Source organism: Papio anubis, chromosome 4, assembly GCF_008728515.1.
Source record: "Papio anubis isolate 15944 chromosome 4, Panubis1.0, whole genome shotgun sequence".
Classification (NCBI taxonomy): domain Eukaryota; kingdom Metazoa; phylum Chordata; class Mammalia; order Primates; family Cercopithecidae; genus Papio; species Papio anubis.
In genome coordinates, this window is record NC_044979.1 from 107,172,104 (window position 1) to 107,189,123 (window position 17,020).

The window sequence follows — 17,020 nt, forward strand, 5'->3', positions numbered from 1 at the left end:
CGCCACTGCACTCCAGCCTGGGTGACACAGCGCGAGACTCCGTCTCAAAAAAAAAAAAAAAAAAAAGACATTAAAATACAAGTGACACTGGACAATATTCACAACATATTTTCAATGACTCATTTACATCCATTGACATTTGAATATTAATAAGTATTTACTTCAGGACATACTCATGATGATGATAAAAACTGAGAACAACTAGAATTCTTATACATTGCTGATAAATAGTAAGACTTTGAAAAACGGTTTGGTCCATTTTTAATAATATTAAATACACATTTATCATATGACACAGCAATTCTACTCTTAGGGATTTACCTAAGAGAAATGAAAACAAAGATAGGTGTATGAATGTTCATAACAACTTTATTCATAAAAGCCAAAAGCTCAAAACAACTCAAATGTCCATCAATCGATGAAAAAACAAAACGTCATCCATATAATGGAAGACTACTCAGCAATAAAAAAGAATAAACTCCTGATACACATAACAATAGAAGTAAATCCGGAGTGAATTATGCTGAGTCAGATACTGGCACACTCTAGTTTATGGGCCAAATCCAGCCCTCTCAAAGTTTTATTGGAACAAAGCTACACCCATTCAGTACACATTTCATACTACCAACAGCAGAGCTGAGTAGGTAGATCCTACAAAGACCATACCACCTGTAAGCCTAAAATATTTACTATCTGAATCTTTATAGAAAATGTTTACCAATCTCTATGCTAAATAAAAGAAGTCAGTTATAAAAGACCACATACTGTATGATTCCATTTCTAGAAAATTCTAGAAAAGGCAAAATTATATTGATAGAAAGCATATCATCTGGGCACAGTGGTTCACGCCTGTAATTCCAGCACTTTGGGAGGCCAAGGCCGGCGGATGGCTTGAACTCAGGAGTTCAAAACCAGCCTGGGCAACATAGAGAAACCCTGTCTCTATAAAAAATACAAAAAAAATTAGCCAGGCGTGGTAGCACACACCTGTAAGTCCCACCTACTTGGGAGGCTGAGGTGGGAGGACCTCTTGAGCCCAGGAGGTGGAGGTTGCAGTGAGCAGAGGTTGCACCACCACACTCCAGCCTGGGAGACAGAGATCCAGTCACACACACGAAAAGAAAGCCTATCAGTGGTTGCCAGGGGTGAGGTGGGAGCAGAGTCTGCAAGGGGGCACAAGGGAACTTTTTAGGGTGATGAAACTGGTCTATTTCTCTTATACAAGGTAGCATGAAGAAAATAAAAAATAAAATAAAGCTTTAAAATGGTCTGTTTTTTGACTGTGTTGTGATGGTTACATGACTACATACATTGGTCAAAATCACTAAATGAAAATTGATTTTATTGTACCTCAATAAAAATGTATATGATATATATATATATATATAATTTCTCCATTACATCCTTGTGCCAGGTATTGCCAGGTACTACCTCCTGCCAGGTATGCTTCCAGGTATTGGGCATAAGACATTGAAAACAAAACACAAAGTTTCTGCTCAGATGGTACAGTTATTATATGATGGGGCCTCCCACTGTCCCCCAGTGGACATCTGGCATGGGTAAAGCCTGTGATAAGCCACTAGGACTTTTAAGATTGCTTGGATCCACGGCAGAGTTTAGCCTAGACTGACTAATACAGGGCTCATTTTTGAGTCCTTGTCTTTCTTCAGACATTGTCTCTAGGTAGTCTCATCCAATACCATAGATACATTTTAAACGTATATCCTGAACCCAAGCCAACCAACCTACCTTCCTTCCTTCCTTCCTTCCTTCCTCCCTCCCTCTCTCCCTCCCTCAAATAGCCAACTGCCTACTTGACATAGCTACTTGGATATCTCACAAGCATCTCAAATTTAACATATCAAAAACTGAACTCTTTCCTCCAGAAGCTATTTTTCCTTCAGATTCCTCACATTAGAAAATGGCTTTGTGGTACACCTTTACACCAGATTTCCTGCTTCCCCTCTTCTGAGCACTCTAGGGAACTGCACTTCTAGCCCTCTGGCAGGATAAGGTCACAGCCATATACATGACTCTTGTGGCTAAAGACATGTGAGTGGAAGTGACAGAGGCACTGGAGAGCCAGGTTCTCTCTTCCCTTGCGACAGTGAATTTGGTAGAACCTGAACTGATATGGAGGCAGACTAGACCACTGAGTTTGAGGACAGCTGCTCTGGAGGGTCACTCGGACTTATAGCAGATTTTGCAAGACTGCAAACTCTGTTGCCGTGGCCTGAAATGTTGAAGCCGCTGTTGCCACAGCATGAACTAGCCTCCTCTGAGGACTTCAGGGCCCTCTGACAACTTCAGGTGCTTGTGCCAGACCAAGGAGTCCTTCTTCACACTCCTTCTCCCTCCCCTCCATGTCCAGTCTACCACCAACTCAACCCTCACAAACATTCCCTAGGCCAAACTAACATTTCCCACCTGGGCTCTTGCAAGAGCCCTTAGATCTATTCTCCACATAGCCTCCAAAGTCGAAATCACAAAGACTTTCAAACACCTCCTCTGTTTAAATCCCTTCAATGGCTCCCCACTGCTCTCAAGCTCAAATCCAAAGTCTTTAACATGGCCCACAAAGGCCTGTGTGATCTAACCAGGGCCCATCTGTCCTGACCTCATCCTGGGCATCCATCCATCTCTCTCCCCCTCACCCCATTCCTCTCTCCTATCCCCATCCCACATCAGTGGCTCCAGCCCTCTCTCAGTTGCCCAAACATGCCAAGCTCCTACCATGAAAGGTAGTCTCTCTTCCTCTCCATTTTTCCTTTCTACCCCCAGCTACTTGAAATCACTCTAAAGCACACCTACCTTCTTTCACTTCTCCCCTTTCATTTTTTGCTAGAAGGGGGAAAATAAATCTTGAATGTGCTTGTCTTTGAGTCAGAAGACAAGAGGATGAGCTATGAAGTTAAATTCTCAGAAATCATGTGACCATAAGATCTAAACATTGGTAGCAGTTGAAAGAGAAGGAAGACACCTCCAGGGCTTCAGAATCAGGGGACAGAAATTAAATCAAGTAACCAGAAAAACCGAAGAAGTCAGGGAAGGGTTCAGTAGAAAATCACACCCTAGGCCTAGAAGGACTCTAACCCCCCACAGCCACCACCACCCACTCTCACCCATGCTTCTTCATTTGACTAATGCAAATCCCTCCGGAATCCCTCTCTCCATTCAATTCTGACTAACACTCTACCAGGTCCTTAGGCCTCTCTGATATAAAGGAGTCCTCTCCCTACAGAAGTCAGACAATACCCCCCACCATACCCCATCCCTGGGTCAATATAGGGGCAAAGGCTGACATGCTCTCAGCAGGCCAAACTTCAATCCTCAATCAGGGTTTCCCTCAGAACCAAAGACTACAAGCAGTTTTCATCTATGCCTTTATTAATATAAAATGAGACTCCAGAGAGACACAGGGGACCCTCTCATGGTTGAGTGTATTCTGCCAAATATGTATTCTGCCAAATATGATGTTAAATCTACAACTAAAATTGTTCCCAGTTTCAGACAACAAGCAATAATATTGAAACATATTTATTCTTAAACTAGAGATCTCCTAAAGAGAGATTCACACTTGATCATTTTTGCTTTCACCTAAATACCTAAATGTTCATCCAATGGGAGAAAGAGACTTCCTCACTTGTTTTCAAAACCTTTAGCACATAGGAAAATGAGTTGTAGGTTCTAGAAGGCATACTTTAATGCTTTAATTCTGGCTTAATTGTTTTTTTTCCAGAATATTTACCTTCTGTAATTAAGATAGGGAAAAATTCAACTCAAAACCAAATTTCTTCTTCTTCTCATTTCACCATCTTAAAATTTGGCAAATTTTGCTTGAGAAGGAGAGCGAACTCGAGTGCTTTTGTGGACACATCCTGTTTTTCAGGCACCAGACAGCTAAGGATATTGGCTTTTCTATCACCATTGATAGAAAGATAACACAAAAAGCGACTCCTATTGAAGGTGGGTCAGAAGCATCTTCTTAACAAAGCTCAGAATGTTTTCATAAACTCTTTGTGTCAAGGCACTTGGAAGCTGTTAACGATTCCTGGATGATGTCCAAAATGCCATTATATTTGACAGTCGTGAATGACTGTCATAACTTAAAAGGTTAGAAATGTGAGTGGGCTTTGTAGCTTTTATCAAACAGAAAGTTCCTCATCCCGACACATTTCCATCCGAGCCTGCCGAGAATGGGAACACAACGGTAGTTTTCCTGTCCGTTCCCACCAAATGGAAAACACAGCCGTCCCCTCTTACGGAAATAACTTCTAACACCAGGCCACCTTTCCACTTTGTGTTTTAAATTCTATGATGTGATCCTAAATTCTTGCAGTAATCAAAGGCTGTGAAACTTCAGAGTGAAGGGTCTTTCAAAAGGACACCCGAAAATAAAAGAGGTTGTTTTGCTGAGCACTGATCAATTCCCCAGCCGGCTGCAGGGGATCCTACTGAAGGATGGCCAAGATAAGAGTGGACCCAGGAGCTTCCGAGCTCCACAGAGTCAACCCTGTACCCAAGCTCCCTCTGGTTGGTGTGGACCAACACCAAAGTCACTGCAGGACAGAACGGGCAGCAGAACACCTGCTCAACAGTGGACCTGAGGAAGCTCTCCCGCTGGAAAAAGCAGAAAAGAAGTCTTCTTCTACCCAGCATGGGCGAAGCACCAGCTCTCAAATACCAACTACTCATCTCAGTCATTCTTTCTTATGACCAAAACTTTGATGTCAGCCATCATAGAAGCTCAAACCCAGGGTGAAAACAACACAGGAAAAAATGTGGCTTCTGAGGTAAAGTGGGGAGTTGAAGAACTAACCAATGCATTAATCAATGCAGACAATCTGAAAATTCTTCTTTCCTGAATAGTAGGTTCCTTTCTCTCAGTCACTTAAACAATTTTTCCAACTCACTGCTTACTTTTTCAAGGCAGAGACATAGTAAAGTATTATCACAAGCGCCATTCTCCCTCCTGTATTGTCGTAGTATCAAATGTGTGCAGTGTTTTTAAGCTTCACAGGTATGAAAATGTAAAATGGCTAATATGAATTGTAGAACCTACTAGAGAGTACAGCCACTACATTGATAAGAAAATATCTGATAGATGAATGCCCAAGATAAGATTTCACTTCCATTCACCACTTACAGGGACCTCTCCACCAACGAGGTTCCCAAGTTTATTAAAATGACCTAGAAGTTGTTTCCAAATTCTAAGTTGTTTCTAAAATCACATCATATTCAAAGGGGCTAAAAGATGAGAAAGAAAATTCAGAAAGAATGCCCTGATTTTTACTCCTTGATTTCTATAGCATGTATTCTTCTACAAGACAAAGGAAGAAACTATCACCATATCCTTTCGGTGGTCTCAAAAGAATATCTAGCATTTTTTTTCTTCAGAGTTAAATTACATTACATACAATAAAAATAAAAATTATTATTAATAATCGTTTTATATCAGACTGTAGCATTAACTATTTCTCATATATTAAGAAAACAAACCACCCTTTCAAAATCTAAATCACTTGATCACACATAGGGTCTTTGTGAGGAAGGTCAGCAAATACTGCTCTATAATCTCATTTTATCAACAGGGGATTGAAGCAAAGAAGTTAAGATCCAGTTCAAAATGAGATCCATTCCAATCTCCCAACACCTAGAGTTTAGAACAGGAGCACAAGCAAGACAAAGTTCTAGAGTCACACATGAATCATTTACACTTGGTTAAGTTAGATGTTTCTACCTGGAGAAGGAAGTCAGACTGAGAATCTCCTGTCCTCACACAATGAGCCTCTACCACAGAGGAAACTCAATGCTGGCTTATTCCTCTGTAATCTCCCCCTGGTAGCATCACCTCCCCACGTGGTGCAGTGAGCCAGGCCAACTTCAGCAACAGCATTCTCCAAACTCCTCTAAGGGAGAAAGAGAGATTCTGTATTCATTTCAAGAACATTAACAAGAAGCTTCTTCCCATCAATCACTGAGTTTGAGGATTCTGAGACAAGAGTGAAGACCAGGATGCATTGTTATTCCCAGAAATCAGATAACAGACTGATGAATTCTTTGAGAAAGTAAACAAAAATATTACGTGCCTCTAAAATATACTTACATAGTTTCATCATATCCATAAAAGCAAAATCTCTCTAATGAGGATCTTGCAAGTCCAGCATTTCCTGGCCTCTGTCTCTTTCTCTGTCCCCTACCAGTTTCTCCTGACTTGTTCTCTTGTGACCACACCTGACTCCTTCAAGTTCCCCAGACTCAACACACTGTCATTCATCTGCTGTTCCTGAACTTCCCGCAGCTGACTTGCTCACTGTATTTGGGGCTCAGACCAAAGGTCATCTTCTCAGGGAAGCCTTTCCTAGGTAACCTAATGCCAGTAAAATGGGCACACACACATTCCCAGTCATCCCTCCCTCTCTTTATCTCTCCCACTCACTCCTTCACTCACCGCATCACTACCTTGCAATGCTACACACTGGCCTATGTGTTTATTGTCCTGATTCCACTCTGGAGAGTCAACTCTATGAGGGCAGGGATGTTTTCTTCATCATTTTACCTGTGGTCACATAGTATGCAATCAATGAATATCTGGCAAGTGAATAAGTGAATGAAGGAAGAAAAGGATCAGATTGGAAGGATACCACTGATTTCTTAGACACTTTAAGAAAATTCTTCGGGAGTACAGTGAAAAATAACAGGCTACAGGTGCAACTCGCTACGTGTGTGACATGGAAGACTACAGAAGACTAAGGAAGAAAGAATAGGTTAGTTAAGCATAGTGCAAATTGAATATCACCAATGTGTAGCAGGAAAAACTGGTGGGCCTAAGACCAGCCACAGTTATGGAATCAGAATGCTCTAAGTCCCTACGAGAAACAAACAAACAAACAAAAGACACTGGAAACAATAACCCAAATGAGGTAATTTGTATGAAATTATTTTATAGCATATAAAGCAATCAGAAAATAAGTATATAGCAAGCATATATTACCTCCTCCTATCTTTCCCTCCTCACTAATTTCCACTGCAGACATCAAAAACAATCATGGGCCGGGCGCGGTGGCTCAAGCCTGTAATCCCAGCACTTTGGGAGGCCGAGACGGGCGGATCAGGAGGTCAGGAGATCGAGACCATCCTGGCTAACACAGTGAAACCCCGTCTCTACTAAAAAACACAAAAAACTAGCCGGGCGAGGTGGCGGGCGCCTGTAGTCCCAACTACTCGGGAGGCTGAGGCAGGAGAATGGCATAAACCCAGGAGGCGGAGCTTGCAGTGAGCTGAGATCTGGCCACTGCACTCCAGCCTGGGTGACAGAGCGAGACTCCGTCTCAAAAAAAAAAAAAATCATGGATAATAAATGTAACTCCTTTCTGCTACCGCCAAACAGGGCCAATACACAAGTCAATCATAATTTTTTAAAGCATCTTAGGAAAGTAGGCAAATTAGGAATGGCAGAAAGCTTCCTTCCTAAAGTATGTCTACAGAAACTCTATAGCAATCATCATGCTCAACTGTGAGCCATCAAGCTTTTCCTTTAAAATCAAAAACAAGGCGAGGAAGTCAAATATCACTACCTCTACTTGATATTGTACTGGAGATCTCATTCTAAACATTTTAAGAATGGGAGTGGCAAATTTTTCATTATTCAGATAATATTATTGTCTATCAGAAACTATTAGGATGAATAAGGCTTTATCAAGGTTTCTGAGTATAAATCAATATATTAAAGTGACTAGCATTGCTATACACCAGGAACAAAGCATCAGAAAGAACTATTTCTTAAATATACATTTCATGATAATAATAAAACAAGAAGATAGTGTTGGAGTGCAGAAAATGATGCTTCACAACACAGAGCGTTGCCATGCTAAGTGCTTTGAAAAGTGAAAAGCCTCAGAAATAAGCCTCAAAACCAAGGTTTCTCTCTGACCCGCTTCCACCTCCCTGTCTCTGATCTTCTTTCCCAAAGCACCGGGAGGGACTCTCTTTGGAATTTCTTAAGACCCCACTCCTTAGGAATCTCATCAAATAGCCCAAAAAGATCAACCACCCAGGAAAAGAAGAGAAGAGACTGTAAGTCATCACCACATCCGGACAGGCTTTTCATCTATTCTCCTAAGGGCAGCTCTCAGAGATTACCTGGGAGGCTTTATCTGCATAAGATGACCTTTGCTCACAGTGAAGTTCCATCTCTCACCTTCCTGACACCTCCCTCAGAGCTCAGGGGAACTTATTACTTACTTGCCCATTCTCTATCTCCTCTCTCCCATAAATGGAAGGGTATATAAGCATCTGGACTATACTGGGCTATTGGTAAATCATTCTCATGTGATTTCCTGCATTGTGCACATTAAATACATTGTATGCCTTTCTCTCCTTTTCATTGGCCTTTTGTCAGTATATTTTCAGCAAACCTTCAGGAGATGAAGGGGAGAAGCTTTCCCTCTTGGCCGCTGCAGCAACACTTAGGAATATATGAAACAAAATTTTACAAGATATTTCTGTATAAAGCAATAAAAGTTACTGGAAAATATTAAAGAACACCAAAATAAATGGATAAACATACAAAGTTTAAGACTAAGAGAGCCCAATATTATAAAACTGTCAACAAGGTTATGTAACATTTATAGTCTCGAGAAGGACTTTCACCCATATGGAAGCTTGATATGTGCCAAAAGTGACAGCGCAGACCAGTGACTGGGGGAGACAGGAGGGATGAAAATCTCTTATCTGAAACACTTGGGACCAGAAGTGTTTCAGATTTCAGATTCTTTCAGGTTTTGTAGTATTTGCATTATACCTGCTGGCTGAACATCCCTAAGCCAAAAATCTGAAATTTAAAATGCTTCCATGAATATTTCCTTTGAGTGTCATGTCAGCACTCAAAAAGCTTTGCATCTTGAAGCATTTCAGATTTTGGATTTTCAGATTAGGGATACTCAACCTGTATTTAATAAGTGGCATTGGGACAATGTAGGGGGCAAAATGAAATCAGCTTCTACTTTACAATGTACATTAAACAAAACAATTCCAGAGATTAACTATTTGAATGAAAAAGAAAAACAGACATCTCAGAAAATCTTAGGATACAAGAATAACCTAATAACTAACGGGTAAGAAGGATTTCTTAAGCAAGCTATATATAGCCCAAAACATAAAAAAAAGAGACTGACCAATTCATCTACAATATAATTAAGAATTTCTGCTTATTAAAATGTTTGATAAGAAAAAAACATATCCAAAAAATTTTTATAAGAAAAAATAGAAACCACACATTGAAAGAAGATATCTTCAATATTGGGGCTCAGAAAATGCCCTGAAATATGGTGCCTTGACATGCTGAACTAATGAAGGAGCCTCAAGATCTCCATCTGACCTCCCCCTACTCCCTCTGATCCTTCTTACTATTCAAAGCACCAGGACTGGCTCTCTCAATAAGTTCCCTTATCTGATTGAGAAAACTTCTAAAAGAAATGCAATTGCCTCAAAACCCCTTCCCTAGGAATCTCATTAAATAACTGGGAAACGTTAACCACCAGAGAAGAGACTAGAAGTCTCTGTGCTCAGGACACCATGCCCAGTCAGCCTCCGCCTCTGCTCTCCTGAGGGCAATTCCAAGGGAAGACCTGGAAGACTGTTATCTGCATAATAAGACCTTTGTTCACAATGCAGCTCTGCCCTTACCTTCCTGTAACTTGTCTGCAGCTACTATTTGTCCTTAGGTCCCATTCAGAGTCCAGAGAGAATCATTTACAAACCACTGGTGTAGTTTTGTGGGCCCATTCATTTACAGCTCTCCACCTCCTTCTCCCCAGTGAAAAGGATATTTAAGCATCAACCATCTGGTCCTTTCTTGAGTTTTCATGTGTTTTGTATGGCTCCAGTGTTTAAGTACATTAATGAGTTTGTTATGTTTTTCTCATGTTGATCTATATTTTGTTATAAAGGTGTGGGCTGTGACTCTTGTGTTGGGGAGAAAAGGGATCACCCCCTTCCTGCCTCTACAGTAACATCTATAATGAACAAAGATTTAGTACACAAAATATATAAAGAACTCCAATGAATCAATATGAAAAGGACAAGCAACCCAAAAGACATATTCAGGCATTTCATGAAAAAACAAGAAGGTCAATAAACCTATAAAAAGATGGTCAACCTCATTAGTAATCAGAGGAATGCAGAGACCCCCATGCTGACACCATTTTACACCCAAAAGGCTAGAAAATGTATATAATCTGACAGCCCCCAGGTTTTGGCAAGTATGTGGAGCAACAGGAACTTTCATGTACTCCTGGTGAGAATTAAGGTTGGCACAACTACTTCGGAAACAAGTTGGCATTGCCCAGTAAAATTTTAGGTGTGTGTAGCCTTCAACACAGCATCTCCTCTCCTGGGTATACATCCTGGAAAAACTCTTGCTCATCTACACTAAGAGAGATGGACAAAAATATTCACAATATCCTCCTAATAGCAAGAAAATGGAAACAACTCAAATAAATGTCTATCTCTCCTGAGAAAAATTAACTGTCCCATATTCATAAAATGGAATATACTCTGAAGAATAAAAATGAACTACATCTACATGGGTGAACTACATTCTCATAGTTGAATCTCAGAAACATAACGTTAATATTGAACAAGCCACTGAAAAACTCAGAGAGAATCATTCCACTTTTATAAAGTTGCAAAAAAAATTATTAATATTTATGTAACCCCAAAATAAAACAAAGAAATTACTAATAAAATATTCAGGACAGTCTTTACTTGAGTTAGGGAAGAGAATGGGATCCAGGATTGAAAAGTACTGCTAGCATTATATTTCTTAGGCTGCATGATGGGTACATGGATATTCATCTTATAATTCTTCACTAAACAATACATAGATGCTCTAATGCATCATTTGCTTATATCGTATACTTAATAAAGGTTTAACATTTCATTATAATCTATTATGAAACATTTAGTTTTAGCTTTCACTTATTTGGAAAACTTACTTATGTGAAACACCAAAATTAAGCACAGTAACAAAACGGGGGGGGGGGTTCCTTCAGTAATAAATATGAAAGTACAGATAGATATTTCAATTGGCTATGTCTTTGGAAACTCCAAGCAATGTAGAGGAATCTCCAATCTGCTAATGAACGCTTCTTTTCTTTCCTAGAGAAGTCAGGTGCACATTTTCTATTAAGGTAGAGTTTAGTAACTTCCAGATTGAATAGCACAGAATAACAGCAGTCTCTCCTGGTTCTCCTAATTAGTGAACTGTTTCTTATTCGTTGCCTGAATTCCCTCTTCTTACTCATCCCCTGCATTCAGTAGTCACTCTCTTGATGAGTTGCGAAGAGCAGCCGATTGCCCTTGCTTGCAGTGTGATTATTTAGCAGCTCCTGGGAGATGATGGGGTTGGAGGAGGTTGGTTCAGAGAGAAATCAGGAAGCAACTGAGATGCAGACTAAGAAACACCTTCTCTCAGTGCCCTGTTACTAAAACTAATAACTAATAACTGTCAAAGATAAAATCCTGAAATGACTTAAATTGCTACAAATACTGCTGGTAATTACCCTTTAGTCATTCTCTTGACCTTTTGCAGTGAGTATGTGATGAACATCGCCTCTGCTCAGTTTCAGTTAAAAAAAAAAGATAGCACAGTTCCAAAACTCTAATTTGTTATAAAGAATCTAGTCTTGCCCCCACATTTTAAAAATAAGGAAACTAGCCCAAAAAAGTTAAGTGACTGCGGCATTTAAAACATGAAGAATGAAGACCATAACCTCTGAGGTCAGAGGGCCTGGGAGGGAACCCTGGATCTATCACTAACCAGCCGGGGGGTGATTCTGGGTAAGTCGGTTAAGCTTGACAGGCCTCAGTTTCCCCATTTGTAAAATGGGAATGATAATGCTATAACTCACAGGGTTGTTGTGATGATTAAATGATTGCAATGAGTCCCTGGTACATAATACATGTTCAATAAATGATCATTATTATTTTCTAAGTTCACAAAGTCAAGCAGGTCAAAATAAAATTTTCCAGGAATTTATATTGTTATCCCTCCTAACTTACACATCTTATTTTTAAGTTATAGCAATTTAACAATGAGTGATGTTTATAACTTTGAATTACATTAATAAAATTTTCTCTCCTCCCCAGGGCTAACAGAAACATATGCAAGTGTATTTCAAACTAATAAAAATGCAATAATTTCATAAACAACTGTCACCCTACTTTCTGCCAGTCCCTTCAGTCTAGTTTATGTATTTAAAGGAAATTTTCCACTATATTTCTAGATTAATCCCTCACACATTAGGGGATCTGGCAATTGGTGCTTCTCAGCACACTTTTTCATCATTATCTATTTTTCCAACCTGGTAAGGAGCAGAAGGGAACACTTATCATGAGATAACATCTCTTCCAGTCAAACAGGCTCTTAATGATGGTAAATGAAGCCAGAACCAGCCCTGTATCCTAAGGCTACTAAAGGGAAGAGCCAGACTTCCACAGCTAGTACAGAAGTGGCACCCATGCTGTGTCACCTACAGGGAAACATCACACAGGCAGGTAAATGGTTCTGTCTGAAATCCTGTCCATTGTCTGCCTTGAGAGTCAGCATTTCATGATGCAGCAGGAGATGGAATCAGGTGTAACACTGCAGACGGCGCTAGCAGAGGTCGGTTCTGGGAAAGGCACACTTACCCTAAAGTGAAAAGCAAATCATTTCACCAATCCAACATGCAAAAGTGGTAGTTTAATCAATTTACACTTTTGTAGTAAATCCCTCTCTGTTAAGTATTTTGCTTTATTTTTCCATTAAAAGAATTACAAGGTAGCCGGGCACGGTGGCTCACGCCTGTAATCCAGCACTTCGGGAGCTTGAGGGGGGCGGATCACCTGAGGTCGGGAGTCTAAGAGCAGCCTGGCCAACATGTTGAAACCTCGTTTCTACTAAAAATAATAAAAAAAAAATTAGCTGGGTGTGGTGGCACGTGCCTATAATCCCAGCTACTCTGCAGGCTGAGGCAGGAGAATAGCTTGAACCCAGGAGGTGGGGGTTGCAGTGAGCCGAGATCATCCCGCTGCACTCCAGCCTGGACGACAGAGCGAGACTCCATCTCAAAAAAAAATAAAATAAAATAAAATAAAATAAAATCCAAAACTTATTTGTTTATGGCGCTATTTTAATTTTTTAATTTTAGCAGTGCTTTTATTTTAAACAACTCAATACATTATCATAAATGCTTAATGGCTGTGCAAACAATTTGCACTCACTTTAAGTCAACACAACTACCAATGGAAGCTCAAAATCTAAACAGAACCAATCCTTAATTCTCAGTTCTCTCCTTCTCCTGCTGCCTCAGGGAGGCCTACTCGGAGCTCAACAAAGGCTCATGTTGAAGGCACCAGCAAAGCAGGAGCACCCAATCATTGAGAAAATAAAATATAATTTGTTACTTCATATTTCTAAAGATGTACTGAAGTCATCATTATGGGGGAAAAGGACAGTGTTGGATTTTCTTACTTATTTTATTGTTGTTTCTCATTTTAACTAGAGGTAGGGTGTGGGCACGATGCATAAAGTTCCCAAAGAGCTAACGTGGCCGTGATCCAGCTTCCGTCTGCTTTTCCCAAGAGCTCTAGTTTATTACACCCTGAGAGCATATTTAAAATATTTAACAACAATACAGGATGCACAATGATCCATCAGAATGAATGCAGGTCCTAACACCAGTATGCCAACGAGTCTTAGCTCAGGGTCACCTAAGTACCCACAGGGAAAGAAGGAGAGGGGAGGCTGAGGCTTTGCTGTTGTTATGCAACCATCGTGTCTAACTATATTAGCATCCAGCTCTCATTTCTCCATGTTGTCTGAGAACTAATAATTTTTTTGAAATCTTGCTAAAACCTATATATGCTATATCCAATGCATCATTACTGCTTGCCAGATAAAAAAGAACATTAGTTAGTTGTTTAAAAAAATCCCTTGGCACTGGGCGCGGTGGCTCATGCCTGTAATCCCAGCACTTTGGGAGGCGGAGGCGGGTGGATCACGAGGTCAGGAGATCAAGACCATCCTGGCTAATACGGCGAAATTCCATCTGAACTAAAAATACAAAAAATTAGCCAGGTGTGGTGGCACGCACCTGTAGTCCCAGCTACTCAGGAAGCTGAGGCAGGAGAATCGCTTGAACCCGGGAGGCGGAGATTGCAGTGAGCCAAGATTGCACCACTGCACTCCAGCCTGGGCGACAGAGCAAGACTCCGTCTCAAAATAAATAAATAAATAAATAAATAAATAAATAAATAAATAAATAAAAAATCTTGGCTGGGTGCAGTGGCTCACACCTGTAATCTCAGTACTTTGGGAGGCCGAGGTGGGTGGATCATGAGGTCAGGAATTCAAGACCGGTGTAGCCAAGGTGGTGAAACCTCATCTCTACTAAAAATACAAAAATTAGCCAGATGTGCTGGTGCATGACTGTAATCCTGGCTACTTGGGAAGCTGAGGCGGAGAATTGCTTGAACCCGGGAGGTGGAGGTTACAGTGAGCTTAGATCATACCACTCCACTCCAGCCTGGGCGACAGAGGAAGACTCTGTCAAAAAAAAAAAAAAAAGAAAAAAAGAAAGAAAGAAAGAAAAAAATCTCTTAACTTTACAAAGTAATTTTTTTGCTCTTTGTTTCCATCTTTCTGATTATTCTAATATTTCTTCTCCCTAGAAGCAATGTAGCGCTCAAGAGAAGGCATAATCATATTGTAGCAGGTTGCATTTCCCTTGCTAAACACTTGGTAACTGAAAAAAGAAAAACAAAATATTTCTGTTTTTATAATCTAGTAAACAAATATTAAATGGTTCCTAACCAAAAACCTGATTCTGGCAACATGACTCCTGAGCAGTAAACAAGCTAGGGAACAATAGCTGGTCATCACTCACCTATGCGGGTCTTAGCAGAATTCGGGCCCCTCCCATAGTTAGCCTTGTCTATGCCCAGGAATAGCAAGGGCAGTTAGCTCGTGAGGTTCGAAGCAAGATGGAGTCAGGTATGATTCAAGCCCCGGTCCCGGACCCTATAGCCACCAAGATGTTGATGCCTAAGAAGAACCAGATTGCCATTTATGAACTCCTTTTTAAGGAGGGAGTCATGGTGACCAAGAAGGATGTCCACATGTGTAAGCACCGGGAGCTGGCAGACAAGAATGTGCCCAATCTTCAGGTCATGAAGGCCGTGCAGTCTCTCAAGTCCCGAGGCTGCGTGAAGGAACAGTTTTGCCTGGAGGCATTTCTACTGGTACCTTACCAATGAGGGTATCCAGTATCTCCATGATTACCTTCATCTGCCCTGGAGACTGTGCCTGCCACTCTATGCCGCAGCCGTCCAGAGACTGGCAGGCCTCGGCCTAAGGGTCTGGAGACTGAGCAACCTGCAAGACTCACAAGAGGGGAAGCCAACAGAGATACCTGCAGATATAGTGCTGTGTCTCCTGGTGTCAACAAGAAAGCGGAGGCTGGGGCTGGATCAGCAACTGAATTCCAGTTTAGAGGAGGATTTGGTTGTGAACATGGTAAGCCACCTCAGTAAAACTGGAGAGGGTTATTTTGCATTGAATAAACTTACAGCCAAAAAAAACTTTAAAGAAACGAACAAACAAACAAACAAAAAAACACTGATTCTTACAGCCCTTGAAGGAAGCGATGAACCAATTCAGTTCGCAAGGTTTAGAATTATACCTTTGATCACAGACCTGACCTAGTGCCCACTGTTTTTAAACATTTTGCTAAACCACCTTTGCAAAAAACTATGACAGTGAAAGAAATCTGACATACCTGACTCCATCTTGCTTCAAACAGCCCTTCCTCATTCCTAGGCATAGACAAGGCTAACTATGGGAGGGGCCTGAATTCTGCTAAGACCTGCATAGATAAGTGATAACCAGTTATTGTTCCCTAGCTTGCTTACTGCTCAGGAGTCATGTTGCCAGAAGTTAAAAGATTTGTAACTTCTCTAATTGTTTTTATAGAAAACATCACGATTGTAAAACCTAAGATTGGTCTTTGACATATGTTTCAGATTTTTTGCATTCTGGTGAACTGACTGCCACCTCAGGGACCTGACTCATCTCAAGGAGCTGATTCAATTAGTACTGTAACCCCCACCCAGAAACTGACTCAGCGCATGAAGACAGTTTTCCACACTCCTATGAGTTCATCTACAACCAATCAGCAGCACTCATTCCCTAGCCTCTTGACCACCGAATTGTCCTTTAAAAACGCTTGCCTCCAAGCTCTCAGAGAGGCAGATTTGAGAAATGTCTCCTGTCCTTCTGCTCGGCTGCCTTGTGATAACTAAACTCATTCTCTATGTCAACACTGCCATCTTAGTGTATTGGCTTTATCTGTGTAGCAGGCAAGAAGAACCCACTGGGGTGTAACATTTTCATTTATCAGAGATTAAAAAATTGCAAGAAATCTGTGAACTGGTAACTCACGGCATCCTTTAATTATCCATTACCAATGCTCCTTGACTTTCAATGGAGTTATATCCTGTGAAGTTGAAAAGATTGTAAGTGAAAAATGCATTTAATATACCTAACCTCCAGGACATTCATTATAGCTTAGCCTAGTCTACTTTAAAGGAGCTCAGAACACTTACATTAGCCTACAGTTGGGCAAAATTGTGTGATCTCATGGCTGACTGCAAGTTTTGGAGAGTATTATACCTCATATTGCTAGCTTAGAAAAATATCAAAATTCAAAATTTGAAGTACAGTTTCTACTGAATGCTTATTGCTTTTGCACCACTGAACCCCCAAAAATCTTAAGTTGAAGTCAGGGACCATCTGTAGTTAAAAATCTCTATATCCATAGGATGTGGCATATCTTACCTAGTTTCAGGAAAGTGAAGCTGCCAGGCCATGTGTCTCGGGGTAGCCAAAGTGAAAAGTCACTTGAGGCAGATCTTCCGGGTTCAGGGATGAGTCAACACAGTGGCCTCACACAGTTATGTAAATGGAATGCGTCAGTAC

At 40.7% G+C, this 17,020-nt stretch overlaps 1 protein-coding gene and 1 pseudogene across 8 annotated transcripts in view; one reads left to right on the forward strand and one right to left on the reverse strand.

Moving 5' to 3' along the window:
- The window catches only part of ELMO1 (engulfment and cell motility 1), a 620,389-nt gene that overhangs the window by 532,038 nt on the left and 71,331 nt on the right, over positions 1-17,020 (reverse strand). The gene's annotated exons all lie outside the window — the stretch shown is intronic.
- LOC108585011 lies at positions 15,079-15,576 on the forward strand (annotated as a pseudogene).